Source organism: Rhynchophorus ferrugineus, unplaced genomic scaffold (genome assembly GCF_030347505.1).
Source record: "Rhynchophorus ferrugineus isolate W39M unplaced genomic scaffold, kcgeb_rfMv2 rfM2, whole genome shotgun sequence".
NCBI lineage: Eukaryota > Metazoa > Arthropoda > Insecta > Coleoptera > Curculionidae > Rhynchophorus > Rhynchophorus ferrugineus.
The window spans coordinates 49,477,988-49,495,165 of NW_027472581.1; the positions used below are offsets into that span (position 1 = coordinate 49,477,988).

At 29.9% G+C, this 17,178-nt stretch overlaps 1 protein-coding gene and 1 long non-coding RNA gene across 34 annotated transcripts in view; one reads left to right on the top strand and one right to left on the bottom strand.

Annotated features, from left to right (window-relative positions):
- The window catches only part of RhoGAP19D (Rho GTPase activating protein at 19D), a 520,079-nt gene that overhangs the window by 19,878 nt on the left and 483,023 nt on the right, over positions 1 to 17,178 (top strand). For 24 of the 32 annotated variants that reach the window (XM_076395838.1, XM_076395788.1, XM_076395799.1 and 21 more), the window contains exon 1: positions 1,517 to 1,737. The exons of 6 other annotated variants lie outside the window; for them this stretch is intronic. The gene's annotated coding sequence lies outside the window, so the exon portion shown is untranslated. Of the gene's footprint in view, positions 1 to 1,516; positions 1,738 to 17,178 lie in introns of those variants that run through there. 2 more of the 32 variants (XM_076395789.1, XM_076395795.1) reach the window with 2 other exon arrangements.
- On the bottom strand, positions 6,360 to 7,699 carry LOC143191343 (uncharacterized). Of its 2 annotated transcripts, XR_013004477.1 has the most exons (4): positions 7,567 to 7,699; positions 7,397 to 7,504; positions 6,571 to 6,688; positions 6,360 to 6,429 (listed from the first exon to the last, which is right to left on the bottom strand). It is a non-coding gene; the product is annotated as an uncharacterized LOC143191343 (long non-coding RNA). The 2 variants fall into 2 exon arrangements; XR_013004476.1 differs by lacking the exon at positions 7,567 to 7,699 and having other exon boundaries at positions 7,397 to 7,530.

The following is a 17,178-nucleotide window of genomic DNA, read 5'->3' on the forward strand; positions in this document are numbered from 1 at the left end:
TTATTACTGTGATAAGTATTAGTAAATATTTTTTAAAAGAAAAACTACAAGTTGTGAAGACGTAAATTTAAATCGTTTTCGAATAAAATGTTTTTATCGAACTATAGTGAAATACTATTCGATAGCGTATAATAGATGATAAAAGGTTTGTTTTGTTTATAAATAATTTCATAGACTTAATGGGAAAATTAATAAAAAAACTTAATTCTTTTGTATTATGGTAAATAGCAAATATTATTAATATTAATATATATCTTGGCTAGAATTAATATCTTATAAAATACTGGATTTTTTATAGTTAAATATAAAATATGTTTCTAGTTTTTCAACTGTTATTATTTGTGTTATTGTTATTACTATTATTATATAATCTGTAACTTTGAATTAGGGTTTTCTTGTAGATTGCTTTATTACATATAATATTTAGTGTTTTTTGAAGTTAAGCAATAGGACTTGTTTTTTGGAGTTTCACGTATAATTGAAATACCAATTAGCTATGTGCTATTGGACAGTGTAGATTTTTTTTACTTCACCCAAGGCAAGGTGGAGAAATGCTTTGTACATACCCGTCGATGAGACCTATCCATGAATCGACTGGTTTGACTGGGTTATGTGGGACTGACTCTGGGCTTACCGCACTAAAACCACCCTCCAGCGGATTCTTTGATCTTTGCTAATATGACATTAGGTTAAAAAATTTTTTAAATATACCTAGAAAATTTATTTTATTCTTTTTTTTTGCGTGTCCGTATGTTTTTTCAGTGTTCAATTTAAATGCCCCATTTGATAATGATCGGTTATGATGGTTTTGTTCAGTTTAAGCTTCCAATTGTCATATTCAATTTTTATAGGTTACAATACAAACAGGTTATCCAGATGTACTCACAAATTGTGTTTAATATTAGGACGTTAAAAAATATTTGATTTATACTTTATCAAAATGGCAATGAAAAATAGATTCTCAAAAAAATAGAACGAGAGAGAGAGGGAGATAGAGAAAGAGTCAAACTCTGTCATTAGCTTTTGTATGAATAATAGTGACATATTATTGTAAATTCATAAAACCAATGTCATGGAGATCTTTTTTTGTAAAATGTTGTAATAGATGAAATATGATGACGCCGGTGTATATATATATATATATATATATATATATATATATATATATATATATATATATATATATATATATATATATATATATATATATAATAGTGCCGAGTTGCATTTTTCAAATTATTTTGTTAATTTTGGATACTAATAGTAAAACAAAAAACAATTAGACAGGGCGAATGAATCACCGCGTCCATTAGACAAACTATCAGGTGCGATTTGACTGACAGCCGTTATTTTCGTACCGTCCAGGAACGTGTATTTTTAAAATTATTGCCTGTGTCTTTTCTCGAAAACAATAAGCGCAATCTATGACTTGTCGAACGGACGGTCTTTTTTTTTTCGTTTTGCGTCTGAAAATAAATCCGCTCACAACGAGGCTACCTAGTTTTTGCTAGTTTCTGCGACGGACGAAGCCGGGCGACGGGATATGATTGTTCTCATCTCATATCTGTATCGTTCAGAATGCAACCGTTGAGCGGTTTGTGTGAACGCGTGAACTAATTGGAGTTTTCTTGATTTTTTTTAGAACAGCCAGTGTGTCGTATTTCAAGCGTTATGGTGTTGTAGTGGTGTGCATTTTGTGTGGATTGATACTTTTATATATACAAGGAATACCAACAGGTTTGATTTTTTTATATATTCATTCATACTACATAATTTTTTGGTCTAAAATATGTCTTAATACCAATACATCTATATAGTTGCATAAAGATTAACATAACAATACAAATTATTAAATATATTTGTATTTAAGATGTTTATTTTTTATTTCAAGTTCTTTAATACACTTCTATAATACATTTCTAATATAAACCAAAAGTTTGGAAATTATTTGTTGTGATGACATTATATAATAGAATGATTTTTCTTACTATCGTATTTGGAACATTTCTATTCAAATGTTTGGTTTTTAAAGTTTTTACTATTGTATTAACTCAATTTTTATACACTCGATTTAATATTTTATGTAACGCAAAACTTTTCTTCACTGGATTGATACGATTTAGGATTCATAGTTTAGAAGTACCGGAAATAAATTTGATTCACTGTATTTTATTATATAATCAGACTACTAGTATCTCCCATGAATCTTTTGGTCGCCAACAAATTAACGTCAGCGCTTGGTTCGGATTCAATGTTAGCAAGAATCGTTTGTTAATAAAACTGAAAATTACAAAACGAAAATTTACGATCCCTATATTTATATGAAGACCGAACATATACAATGTGACCAGTGGGTAACTTTCGAAATATTTATCATTTCAACGGATTTTTATTTTTGCATAAAATACTCCAAATATTTCCATCCTAGACAACGTATAGCGTATCAGTTGCTCAAATAGTTTTCTCAAAAACTTTTCCCAGTAGTTTTTCAAAAGCAATCGAAAAATTGATGCCAAGAGGGTTCGGATTGCGCGATTGATACGGATTGCATCTACAGTTGTACGAACATTCCGGAAGAAAAGTTTTATTTGTTTAAGTTTTTTAAGTTTTTTGTTAGTGTTGGTTAAGTTTTTTTTATTCAAATTCTTATTAACTCTGTGGAAACCACAGTGTACGCTCAATGATAGATCTGTGTATCATGATCTCTGTGAAATGAGTATCATTCGTTCAATAAATAGTATCAGTCAATAAATATTTCCTTATTTAGTTTACTCTGTAAAAGAAAAAAAGTACATTTTGCTTCATAATTAAGTGAAGTGGGAATATCTGTGTGAGAATATAATAGTGTGAGCAATAAGTGTTGCTACCTTTAGGTTGAGAACTGGGTTAACATTCCTCCCCCACTCACTGTTCCGCATTAACCCTTTCCGCGCAATCCCTATTTATATTTAAACTTTCCCAATAGACACACTGTATATTTTTCTTGGGTATATGAATGTAGACTACAAGCATTTTCATAAGCTCCAGTTCACAAAATCATCAAGTATAATTAAACAGATTTGATTATAACCAGGATTAATAGTTCTGTTTTACTAAAATCCACTCTTTACTGGACAGTTCGCAACAAATAAAACGAATAAACGTACCAGTAAAGAAATATACTAGTTTTTCTAGAATTTCGATTATTTACTAACTCACTCTATTGTCACGATAATTAAGATATGCTAGTCACAACAATGTTTTTCGTTATGTAATAATTTTACTGCAATTATGGGTATATTTTTTGTTAAAGCATCTAATTGAGTGTAAATAATTTACTATTGTTTTATTGTTTCAGTATAAATTATATTTTACAAAAGATGTAGAGAATCATCTAATATATTAAACATATGTTAGATATTAAGAATTATTATGGTATGATTTCTGTTATTTATTTTAGTTATGTAGTTTGTTACAGTTATTATTAGAATTTGTTAAATTAATTATTTATTGACACTAGACACTTTAATTTAAATGATCAAAGTTGGAAGTTTATTACGAATTATAAAATAAATATAAAACTACGTTGGTTGTGTACGATAAGTAGTTTTGTTGTTATATAATTAAGTTTTTTTTGCATCTATAGTCTGGACAATTCTATTTTTAATTAAAAGTTTGGTTCTCTTCCCATTTTTTAAGTCTGTAGTAAATTAGTTGTATTTTTTCAATTTCGAATTTCGAGTTTTCCGCAATTCGTTACTTGAGTGATGTTATTTATACATGTTTCTGATATAAAATTCATTCATTTTATATAGTAATTTTTTGAGTTATTAATATTACTTAGTAATATGGTAATTTTAAATTATTAATCTAAAGATATTCTAAATAGTTCTTAGAACTATCAAAATTCTCATTCAGTAATTTTATTTAGACTTCGGAAAGTTTTTATGATCTAATGATATATCAATAAAATCTATTAATCGATCAATTAATAGCAAATAGTTAATATGGTATATAGTTTGAAGAAAGGAATAGTGGTTAGGGTAATTAATGATTTCTTAATTTGAAATCAAGAAAGTAGATATTTTCTCTTAATAGACATGCGATCGGATGAGGTAATGAAAAAAATTGATTACATTTATTTACGCCAGAAATTGTCTTCTAAAATTATTTGCTATTCAAGAAAAAAAAAATGTTTAAATATTACAAATTTTCAATAAGAAATTAATATCGATAATTCCTACAATACTGCCGATCTGCCGAGACTAAAGAAAGGAATTTCTAAAAGAGATATTTTATACCGATTTGCCTTTGTTGTTAAAAATGTTTATTTTAACATATTTTTTTATCTTATTCATATAATTATCAGTTATTATTTTCAAGATTTTTCATAATAAAATTGTATCATCATTGTATTTAAGTTGCGTATCTGCACAAGGACGTACACAATGGACGGATAAAATGTAGACTCACTCTATTATACATATTAGAATAGAATCTATACTAAAATATCATCGAAAATATATTTCCATATCTTATAATGCGCAGGAATATTATTCACTCCATAAACTTATTTTACTATTTGAAGAGGTAGAATGTTAATTATCAATAGCCACGTTTACCAACATAACACTTTTATATCATTTTAAATTATATTTTATTTTTGTTGACCATGCATAGTTGACTTTATATGCCTTTACATTTGTAGCCTTTGAAATATTACTTCAATCATATTGTAATCCTATATTAATAACAAGGACAATTTATAAAAAAAAGCGCTGGATCATATCTATCCTAAAAACATATTAATTGATAAATTGATATTCACAGAAAAATTGAGTTAGTTGATTGCTGGCTATTTTTAAAAATATTTCGTGCAATTTCTTTCTACACAGGAAACTGTACATTATGTAAATAAACGCGAATATTAAATAATGATCTAGAAACATTCGTCTTGTTTATAAATTGGGACAATATATTTCGTACTGCTTCTCTACATCCCTTTTAGTGGGTGTAATTTAAAGTTATAATTAGACAGGTTATTTATAATTGTTACCGTTCAAACTGATCATACTAGCGGATACTAGAACCGACACCTGTACCCACCAGCGAATTACTCCGATCTATTCTTGTGAAATTAATAATTTACATTTTAAATATGTCGACATCTCAAGGTTTTATGGATTAACCAATAATTTTTTTCCTCCAGTAATATTTATGTCTTCTAATTTGTTCTGAATATACTATATTTATATTATTATTAGGAATGAGGCTAATTCTTACCATGTCTAATGGCATTAAACGAAATATGGAGTAGCTTAAATTATTCTTGTTACAGATTTTTTAAAATTGTAAATGAGGTCATAAATTATTAGTTAGTGTTATTTTTTTAAAAATAAATCTTCTTTAACTAAGCTATCATTTTATAGTATTATAATTCGTACTATTATTGTTTTTTAAAATCTTCCGAATTGCTATATTATAATTCTTAAGGAAAATTTTATAAAATTTGGTATTCTCACATGCCATTCATAACTATGGATGTTTTCAATGCCAATGTTGATTCAACATCAGGTTATATGATATATTTTGAAAGATTATTATTAATATTTGGTAAAGCCACATGTAATTAAAACTATGATTAAAAATCAAATTCTTTAAAATAATTTTTGGATATCTAATGAAGATATTTGGCGTAAACTTTAAACATAATCAATACTACAATAATTGTTTAAATGTGTAGGGTTTAAAAACAAAAACTTTTATTTCACTTGTAAACTATTTTATTTAAACGGAAAGTTGTGACTTATTGGGCGAGACAACTCCGATTCAATCCTACTCTTGCGTCATCAGACACCAAACTTTATTTATGTTTATGGCTAGGAGTACGTTCAGTCCACCTTTTGCAATCTTACAGTTTGAGCTGCGATACGCTTAAACTCCACTTAACTACGCCCGGAATTACTTCGAATAATTACCGATTAATTTTCTTTTCGGGTCTTTTTGATAATTGATTGGTTAAGTTCATTTCGGTCAATTGAATTGATTTAAAGGAGAACAGTCTCCTTGTGATATCTGTGTTTAAAAATAATTTTTTTTATTTTACTTGAAAACTATTTTATGTTAACAGAATGTAGTGGCGACTTATTGAACCCGACAACACTGTCGTTTTAATCATATCTTAATGCAAACGAGACCCTTATAATGTAAACAGATCAGTGGTTACGCCAAGTCACCAGATACCAGACCGATACTTTCTGGGACTGTGGATCTCTAGAAATCAATTTGATAAAATAACTTTATTAACAATAAATATATTTTAGGAGTATGGTGAATAAAACTTTTATTGAACATATATAATTATTCATGAATTTATTTGACATATAAACATGTTCTATAATATTTTAGTTTAACGAAAGTTTCGTTAGAATCGTACTCCCAATAAGCTTGCTGTAAATTAAAACATAATTATGTATCTTTAATCTAAACATTTTGAATGAATAATAATTGGTTACTTGTTTCACTTTCGATGTCTTCCATAGAATACAAGGAAATTAAATTATACCTCTTGCGTAAAGCTATTCTTCTTACCGTGAATTTTGGCTCATAACTTTCGTTGTTTTTCACACAGCCTTCGGGACTTTTTCTTTGAGCATTTCGCAACCGCTGTATTCACATGATTTAATGCCGTCGGACTTTTAGCTGTTACCTAAATACAGAAAGATCAATCAAATAGAAACGATTCTAAATACACGATAGTGAAAATAAAATATCTGGAGTTTCTCTGTTCCTGATTTTTATTCCTAAGTTTAAAGTACGGCTATCGTCAAATGACCGGCGTTAAAATTTAAATATATCGTCAACAGTCGTTTCCTACGCACTTGAGGGGGCGTCGATTTCATCTTGTAAAAATTCCACACCGCGAGGCTTAAAATTAAAATTTGCCAGATAAGGAACAGCGCTAATTCAAATCATCATTAAAGGCACGACACAAGAACACTTACTTTAAAAGCAATCAAATTAATCCGACAAATTGTAAAATATCAATTTTTTGGTAATATGATACTCCATATTTTGTTGTAGTATGTAAAATGTAGTATATTATAAATTTTCGAAATAATTAACTGTTTTTTGATTGTATTGGCTGTTGTTACGTTTATTAGTTTCATTGCTTTACACATTGTGTTAAATTTAGTATTTGTTATTTTCAATTTTAATATAATCAATAACCTTTATGTATCCATACATTTTACAACATAAGGAAAGCTAAGGTGATGTAAATTTTAAAAAATATATACAACTCAAAGATCATATTATTGCCAAATTTGACAAATACTATTCTGATAATATATAACAAAATAGAAAAAAAACGCATAATGGTTATTTATCGTTCTAAATTTCATATATATTTCATTACCTTCGAAATAATCCCTGTGAATACGATACATTTATGTTGCTTCCAATCTTTGAAACAGTTAGAGCCGATTTCTGCAGTGGTTTCTTAAAGCTCCCTTCGATGTTGGTTCTTTTAACATGTATGTTTAAATTGTAATTTTGCATTTTTTAGTGAGTGAGCCTACAGCTTACCATAGGGCTCTGCATTACGATCTTTTCGGTATTAAATTTACCGACTAGCGAGGAAGGGTTCAACATTGAAGACCAGCCTGGTTACTGATGTGACTGGGATGATTCTCCTCGTTCTTCGCGTTCAGGAAAACTTTATTGAGTAAATTAATTTTTGCCTAAAAGAACATATGGTTTTAACTTTTAATATTGTTAATTGGAATAATTCCCATTGCATGGGATTTATATTTTTTGGAGAACTTTACAATTTACAAATTTTATTACTAATTTTATGCATCTAAATAGCTATTGTATAATTTTCAGCATTCTAAGGATTAAATCTTAAAACTTAAATTGAAATAGTTTAAAAAACGGTGTGTCTTGTGGCTAATGTCTAAACAAGGATAGCCAAATAAGTGAAGTGAAGGATGTAAGAGAAGGAAATAAAAAAATTGGCTGTCATTTGATACCTTTATGTAAAAACAAGTTCTTAAACAGAACGAAATGATATAAGAATATCGAACGCAGCATTTGTTTAATAAATAATTTTGAATTTTATCTGGTTAACAATCATGCTATATTTCTTGTTTTATAATTAATTTGTAAATGTTTTCAATTTATAAATAAACTTTAAAAAATGTTCCAGACTTTATAAGATTAACTAGCTCGATAAGTGGGCATAAGTGATTAAGTAGCTTCTCCTTTGGATTTACCGAATTCGATAATAATTGTAAACAGTTGAAGAAAAAATATTGCTAGGATAATATTGTAACGACGGTTAGTTTATATTAACATTAATATTTTTTTGAAATTGCTGTGTTTTTCGTTTTCTCAGCTCATTATAGTTTAGTGGGTTTTATGTATCTGTAGTGTCTACTTATGCAGGTTTGAAAGTACAAATAGGGGAGTGAAAATTGTGAAAAGTAGTGTTCTGTGATTATTGATATGGGTTTGCAGGTAAAAGTTAGTGAATATTTAAAAATTATTCCTTTTATTGTTGAATTAAGGGCGTAAATCTAGTCTATATACATGAATTTCAGGTATTTTTATCAAGTGAACATTGTTAATAAATTAAAAATTAAATAAAAAAGAAATTTAAAAAATGATATAATGACAAAAACATTTGTTTGTCATGTCTGATTTTTTAGCGACGGTAAAAATCCAGATTTTGTTATAGTTTCCCTTTTTTATAGTATAGAATGTATGTATAGAGAAGGCTCATACCAAATTTCAAGTAAATCGGTTCAGTGCAACTTGAAATATCATTTTAAACTTTTCGAAAACATTAGTTTCAGGCAAAAAAGTTTTGCCGCATCACCAAAATAGCAATAGATATGTCCGAAAATACTTCAAATTTTAAGGAACAAACCCTTTTGAGGCCACATTTATAAATAATCAATTTTTTCAAATATCTAGTCTTGAATCACTACATTGGTAGTAATACTAGTACTATGTTGAAAAAAAGTTGGGAAGTTGGTGGTGGATCATTTATGAAAAAGACATTTTCATTTAGAAATACTTAGTGCTGTATTCAATTCATAAATACTTTTAATTGTATGTAAAATTATTAAAACGAGTACAACATTTGTATCCTTAGCGACGGGATTAAAATCGTTTTTATAAACTGGTTTGATCTATTGTAGCGTTTCGATAAAAACGTATACGTTTAAAACAAAACTTTGAAAACAAAACGTTTTTTTTTATTGTTTTTGCATTTTGCATTGATGCAACGATGTCTCATACGTAATAAAAATATTCATGTTGTTTAAGGTTATGCAAGTATAACCTTTGCATAATTATATATATGTGTGCATGCGTGGTATTAAAAATAATATCTGATTATATGTGCATTTTATTTGTTAATTTACTTTAAAATGTTATCACAAAAGCACCTTGGTTTGCATAACTGGTGATATGCCAGTGTGCTGTGTTGTTAATGCCAATTATTATAACGTTTTTTGAAGTAAAATTGTTTTTAATATCTTACTCATTAAATATTTTGCCGACTTGATTGGCCCAGTGGGCAAGGCAACTGGATGGACCTCCTACCGTTGCGATAGTCGCGGGTTTGAATCCTTCTGGAGTATGGTCGTAAATTTTATGATTGTGATTATTTATAATTGTGGATGTCCAAAAGGTAAGAGTGTAAAACCCGACAAGGAAAATTATCCTAGTCACGCGAGCAACTAGGCTGGGTAAGACTGAATATTTTCTTGGATGATCTCGGAAGTCGGTCACGCTCCGGAGTCCACATTATGCAGTAGGTCCAGTTCAGATAACCCGTAGTTGGTAAAAAGGAGATTCTAAAATATAAAGAAGAAAAGGTTTATATATTGTTATATTTAGGAAATTATACTTGTCGGTTATATGTTTTTGGCTACTATAAATTACTTTTAGCTTTTATTTTAAATTTACATTTTTAATTTTAACTAGTATTTAAATAGAATAGTTTACGTTCTATTATAGATACATGTTCTATTTTATGTTAATACATTAATGCAAATATTGTTTATGTGAATGTAATTACAACTAGTTGTTAGAAAATATTTAACAATCTAAGCAATTATAATAATAAAACCTTGAAACATATTAAAGATTGTGTGCATTTTTATGTTAATATTGTTCGGCATTCTAGTGGGTTGTGACTGGACTACAAATTTCTTGGCAGGTTTTATTTAATTAGAGAAATTTGTGGCGTGATCATTCATGTTTATTTTATATACGAATCAATAAAGTCAGGTATCTCGATATTTGTACTTGTTTATAATTTCAAGCTGTTAAAGTTTAGTATATGGTTTTATATATTTAACTTTTGGCTTTAGAGTGTATTTATAGAACATGAATTTAAATATTCTGGAAATTATTTTTTCGTTTTCATTGTAAAGTAGATTGAGCTTGTTCCATTTTTAGGACTTTTGAAAATCGCTTTAGATTATTGAATATAGAAATTATAACTTATGATTCGTACAAATTAGGTGTTTATCTTTGATATAATTTTTTTTATCATCTATTTTGTTGAATTCTTTCAATAGAACAGATTGCGGTGGCGGTGGCAGTGATATATTATAGATGTGGTAATGATTATAATAATAATGATATATATGGTAGTGATTATATAACTAACTGATTTCGTTCAGTGCTTAGAAAAATATTTTAACATTAAATTTAAGAAAAGAAATAATTTTTCGTAATAACTCATCTTTTGTAGATGTACGGCTACTTTAAAACTCATGTATACAATTTCAAAGAGTTACAGATATATGTGTGATAATGTAAATATGGTATGAACTTCATACAACTAAATTTTGGTGTATTAAATAGAAAATAGTGAATCAAAACTTATTTTTTACTTTTTACTTTAGTGATACTGCTGTCTAGTGATACTGCTGTCTAGTGAGTCATGGTTATTAGTAAAGTCAAACCATTTTCGTTGCATTTTTTCTAATTCAACTGACTTTAGAATTACATGCATGCATTACATTAATATATATTTGCTAGCAGCTGCTGCACTGTTGGAGCGTTAATGTTAAAGTAAGTTAACAATAGCGTATTGATTAAAAGATTGACTACAAGAACGCCAAGTGAATGAATTCTGATTATTTTTACATATTGATGTATTTTATTGTTATAAAAACGACTTTATTTAGTATAATTTAAACTTACTACACTGTATTTACTGTACTTATTGACTAGTGCTAACTTACTTCAATTTTTCTGGTTATGGATTATTTGACAGCAGTGATTTATTTGGAAGGCCTGCCCTATGACACATATTTAGCTTTTCGTTTGATGAAAACCGTCTTCTATTAAATAAATGTTTGAGGTGTGAGAGGACTCAAGAGTTAGGAGGTAAATCAGGTGGCCAAACTGATTATTGTAAGAATTCCTACTTTAATTCACTGCTTTTGGTGATAATTTTTTAAATTGTTTCTGCAGGTTTTTGTTGGCTTTTTTCTTCGATAAGTCGGTTTTTTTGGGCCCTTGAATGTAGTTTGATACATTTTGAGCGCATGACGAATTAGTGCGTACCGGGTCTAGTTAAGGTACTCTTAAGGAAAATGTTATTTTTTAAAATAATTGTAAATTGTGATACCAAATCTGCAACATTTCTACAAAAACATCGTTATTGTATATATAGTTCTTGTATTCTAGGAAGTAGGAATTATTTAATTGTAATTTTAGATTTTAATAGAATCAGAATCGTAATAGGCCAACATTGCGGGACGAGAACCCTCCAAAGCCTTCTGCGAATTTACTAGCGCACGTTTCCCATTCTGGTAAGTAGGTTGGGGGGTGTTTTCCATTCTTAGAATGCATGTAGCTCACAAGTCAGTGAAAACGATGGCAAAAATCCATGAATTGGGCTTCGAATTGCTTCCTCATCCACCGTATTCTCCAGATCTGGCCCCACCGACTACTTCTTATCCTCAGATCTCAAAAGAATACTCGCTGGGAAGACATTTTCGTTGAATGAAGAGGTGATCGCCGATACTGAGGCCTATTTTGAAGCAAAGGACAAAAATGGTATTGAAAAGTTGAAAGGTCGCTATAATTAGTGTCACCCTTGAAGGGAATTATGTTGAATAAAAAAAACTAATTTTGCCAAAAAAATGTGTTTTACTATGGTAGGCCGGGGACTTTTCAATTGACCTGTTAGGTGCAAATTCTCACTATTTCTATCTTCCTTGATTTGGAAGGAACGTTTATTGTCCTTAGTATCTTAAAGTAGTAAAGTAGTCCTTAGTATATTAAATCTAGGTATATATCTAGAAGGACCCATCGGTCTTATCTTAGTCTCTGGTGTAGTTATGTTTATGTATTAACGCTACCGTTTTTTTTTTATTAAATGCATCTGGTGACACAACACTACACAAGTGGTTTGTTTTTTTAGTCTGTGTCCTATTGTGATGTTATCTAAGAGTTGTAAAACTTCGATATTGATATCAAAATGGAGTCTCTAATACTTTCTTGCGATTCTCTTGATATTCTGAGTGACAATCGGTATCTGAACGTCTCGGTGTACATATTTAGTCATTTGGTATCTGAGTGTACCTACCATACTTTTCAAGACTTTGTTCTGAAATTAAAATAGTAGTAGTCCTTAGTATATTAAATCTAGGTATATATTTAGAAGGACCCATCGGTCTTATCTTAGTCTCTGGTGTATTTATGTTTATGTATTAACGCTACCGTTTTTTTTTAATTAAATGCATCTGGTGACACTACACTACATAAGTGGTTTGTTTTTTTTTAGTCTGTGTCCTGTTGTGATGTTATCTAAGAGTTGTAAAACTTCGATATTGATATCAAAATGGAGTCTCTAATATTTCCTTGCGATTCTCTTGATATTCTGAGTGACAGTCGGTATCTGAACGTCTCGGTGTAAATATTTAGTTATTTGGTATCTGGGTGCACCTACCATACTCTTCAGGACTTTGTTCTGAAATTAAAATAGTAGTAGTCCTTAGTATATTAAATCTAGGTATATATCTAGAAGGACCCATCGGTCTTATCTTAGTCTCTGGTGTAGTTATGTTTATGTATTAACGCTACCGTTTTTTTTTATTAAATGCATCTGGTGACACAACACTACACAAGTGGTTTGTTTTTTTAGTCTGTGTCCTATTGTGATGTTATCTAAGAGTTGTAAAACTTCGATATTGATATCAAAATGGAGTCTCTAATACTTTCTTGCGATTCTCTTGATATTCTGAGTGACAATCGGTATCTGAACGTCTCGGTGTACATATTTAGTCATTTGGTATCTGAGTGTACCTACCATACTTTTCAAGACTTTGTTTTGAAAAAGTTTTATTTTTATGTTACCTTTCGAGGAACATCCCTATAATTGAATTCCGTATGTCCATATAGGTTTTAATACTTGCTTGTATAATAGCAATTTATTATGTACTGATAATTGCGATTTTCAATTTCTATATTTTAACTCCAGTTCTTTCCTTTTATTTTTTACATGTTCCTTCCATCGAAGTTTTGCATCAAGATTCATTCCGAGATATTATTTAACATCAATAAATAATATGCACATGCACAGATTTACTTTCGCTAATTTTTATTTTCCAAATTTGGGTCCAATTATTTATATTGTCACTTGCCTGTTGTAATGAATATCCTTTAAATTGATTAATAAATATTATAATGTGTTAAGAAGAGTGTTTTAATATATTTGCGAATCAAAATGGGGAGTTAAACCCATCGAATTGAAACACAAAATTTTTTTAAACTATAATAGCTAAACACTGATTCACAGGATTAAAATATTGAAACACCTTTGAGTTTTACTCTGGAAATTTTTATCCGTTTTGTTTGACCGACGTTTATAATCGAACACCACAATTCTTTTAATAATATGGATGTGTCTGCAACCATACAATTTATGGTTTTTTAAATAAATGGTGGAGGACAACAGTATGATTGTCAAGAGAGATCTTTTAAGGCACTTAATTTACCAAAGCATTAATGTCATAAATGAAAAATCCTTTATGGAATTGTTCTCAATTAATATTAATACCAAGCATTGGTTAAAAATGTGAATTGGTCAAGTAATAAAAAAAATCAAAGATAATGGTATCCTAAATATAATAACGTGTTTATAAGACAATGGAATCACTGACCCTTTTATTCAGTGTTTATGTACGACATTTTCCTATTCGATGACTAATGGTTTTCTTCAACTTCCTTCCTAATGAGATAGGCCTCGCCCATCTTTACTTGCGTGATTTTCTATCAACATGTCGTCGTCTTGTCTTCGCAAAACGAACCAAACAAATAAAAACAAACCATAAATCAGATGAAAAATTACATCCGTAAAAAAGTGACTGAACTGGGCCGTCGTTCTCCATTGTTAATAATTTAATTCTGTTCTCGATTTATTAGTTGACATAAATATTAAAATACAGTTGGCTTTATTGTTAGATATACATCGAGATAAGTTACTATTAGAACTTATTTATGGCTTGACAATAAATACGATTGTTGGACGTTGCGTTCGCTGTTGAAAAATGAGATTTATCTCGTGAGGTGGCAATAACAGTTCCGCATCGGACCATCGACTACAATTAACTTCTACGGCGGAAGAAGAAATACGGTACTGTGTCGTGAAATTTATATTTTATTATTATTCTGTAAAATAAATGTACGATTATGTCAAGTATCAGTGAATTATTTATTGGACCGTGCAACGTGAAATACTATTGTGTCAAATTTGCTGCATCAGGAAGGTTTTTTCGTTTGTTCAAAAGGAAACGATTAAATTGTTGAAGATATGACTTGAAAGCTGGAATGTAGGTCATCTTAATAATAAAGTACTTCCCGTGAAAATGTTTGTTTTTTTCTCTTTTGTGTTTTATTTATTTTGCCAAATGCATTTCTACTATTTCAAGATGATTATACATATAAAGGTAAAATTAAATGTGCTATCCCAACACTGATAATTTTTTTCCACTCTAAAATCTTAATTCATGTTTTGTGTTTTGAGAATTGTGTTTCGATGAATTTCGTAAATTTAAAATTAAGACAAAAATTTAAGCTTTACAAATATTTTGTAGTTCTGTTTCCCTGAAAATAATTTGAATGATAATGCATTTGCAGCTTGAATTCTAAAAAACTGGTAAGTCAGCAGGCATCTATTGTATCTACGCCTGCTTCTTGAAATTAATTAACATGAGCAAATACCATCTATTTAGAAATAATCTTGATTACATCAACCTAGGCAAGGATTAATCCAAGTCTATAATTGCAAACATTATTCTGGTGTCCGCTTGTTTTTAATTGTCCCTAAAATAATTCGCATTATCGTATACGAATATTAAAATAGAGGTTGCTGCGAGTAAATAATGGTATCGAAACCATTTGCGATATTGGTGATCAGCTTGCCTCTTTTTTTTCAGAAAACGATAAGGTGGCTTTGGACAAACTAAATTATAATATATAAACAAACTATGGTACTGATAAATGATGCAGAAACATTTGCTTAGGCAATTGCCAATTTTGTGTTGTCGTATAACCTAGATATTAATATTTCTTTGGTTCGATTGTGTTTTATTCTTATTAATTATTATGTGAATATTTTTGTTGGAACATCAGCAGCGACGATCCAAATTAATTTGTCAATTCATGACAGACTATTTTTGGAGAGACAGTTTCTCTATTGCTGTAATACATATTAACGTATACCGTAGTTGTTCTTATTCCAAATATTATTTTAAAAAAAGAATCGAGGAAAACGTACACAGTTTTCGTACAGAAATTTTCACATATTTTTTATCTCAGTTCAGTTCCAACCTTCGTAGGGTGAAGACGTATTTTCAATACGGTCCAAGCTATAAAAAGATACCTTTCTTTAAAAAAACCCAGTATTTTATTACGGTTATTTAATTGAGTGTTAAAAACGCATAACAGATGCGGCTATCCGTCTCTCAGTGGACCTAAAGTGTAGTGAATACGTGTTTACGTGACCAGACAAAAGGACCGCATCTCATTTTTATTAGTGTTTAAAATTATTTCATCTTATTTTACAACAGTCCTTTTGAAATTCATTTATAGTATTTATAGTAAAAAACTAGTGCTAAAATAACGTAAGTGAAAATTGAAGTGCGTGAAATAAACAATGTATTTATTTTATTTTTTTTATCCTCTGGAAGTAAATTAAATAAAATATTAAAAATTAAAAAATGGCAAACCATAGCGATTCAACCAAATCATCTGCACACTTTGATATAAGATTAGAACAAACAGCAATAACGCAAACTCCACCATCAGAATGGACTACAGTCATCAACAAAAAACGATTGAGAAGTCCAGAAGAAGAAATCGCGAGGAAACAAACAAGAATCAGTGACTATTGGTTGCAGAAACCGATAGAGACAAAAAACAGTTTTAGCAACCTGTCGGAAGAAATTGAAGAGAACACACAACCAAGCCCTGAAAAAGTTGTTCCCAAACCACCACCAATAACAGTCTATAAGGTAGGAATAATAAAAAACATCCATGACTTATTGAAAATCATTACTACGAACTACACAATTAAAACAGTGAGCTATGAAACAATTAAAATCCAATTGTTCGAAGCGGATCACTTTAAAGTTCTTATAAAAGAATTAGATGAAAGAAACACCCAGTACCATACATTCAGGCCAAAATCAGAGAGAACATTTAAATTCGTATTAAAAGGATTACATCACGGGACGGACTTTAACACCATCAAGGTTTTTTTTTTTTTTTTTTTTTTTTTTTTGTTCTGGCCTAAAAACCAGGCGGTGGAATGCATGACGCATACCTGGTCGCGGAGACTTGCCCTGGAGTGACAAGTTGGACCGGGTTATGTGGGACTGCCTCTGGGCTTACCAATACACTAAACCGAAACCGCCTCACAGTTGACCCCTGTGGATCACTACTGCTACTGCATTAAATTTGGGGATATGGCACCCGCTGATCGGGCAGCCGTTATTGGGCACGAGAGCCCGGCGATTCTATTGATTCGCGAACCTGAGTTAACACACAACTGGGTACTGTTGTATGGGGGCAAAAGTTATGACTGTAGCGACGGATGAGGTCGTTTCAGCCTGGAAAAGGGGGAGAGCTTAGCGGTGACGCGGTGCTAAGCTCCCAGCATGTCGA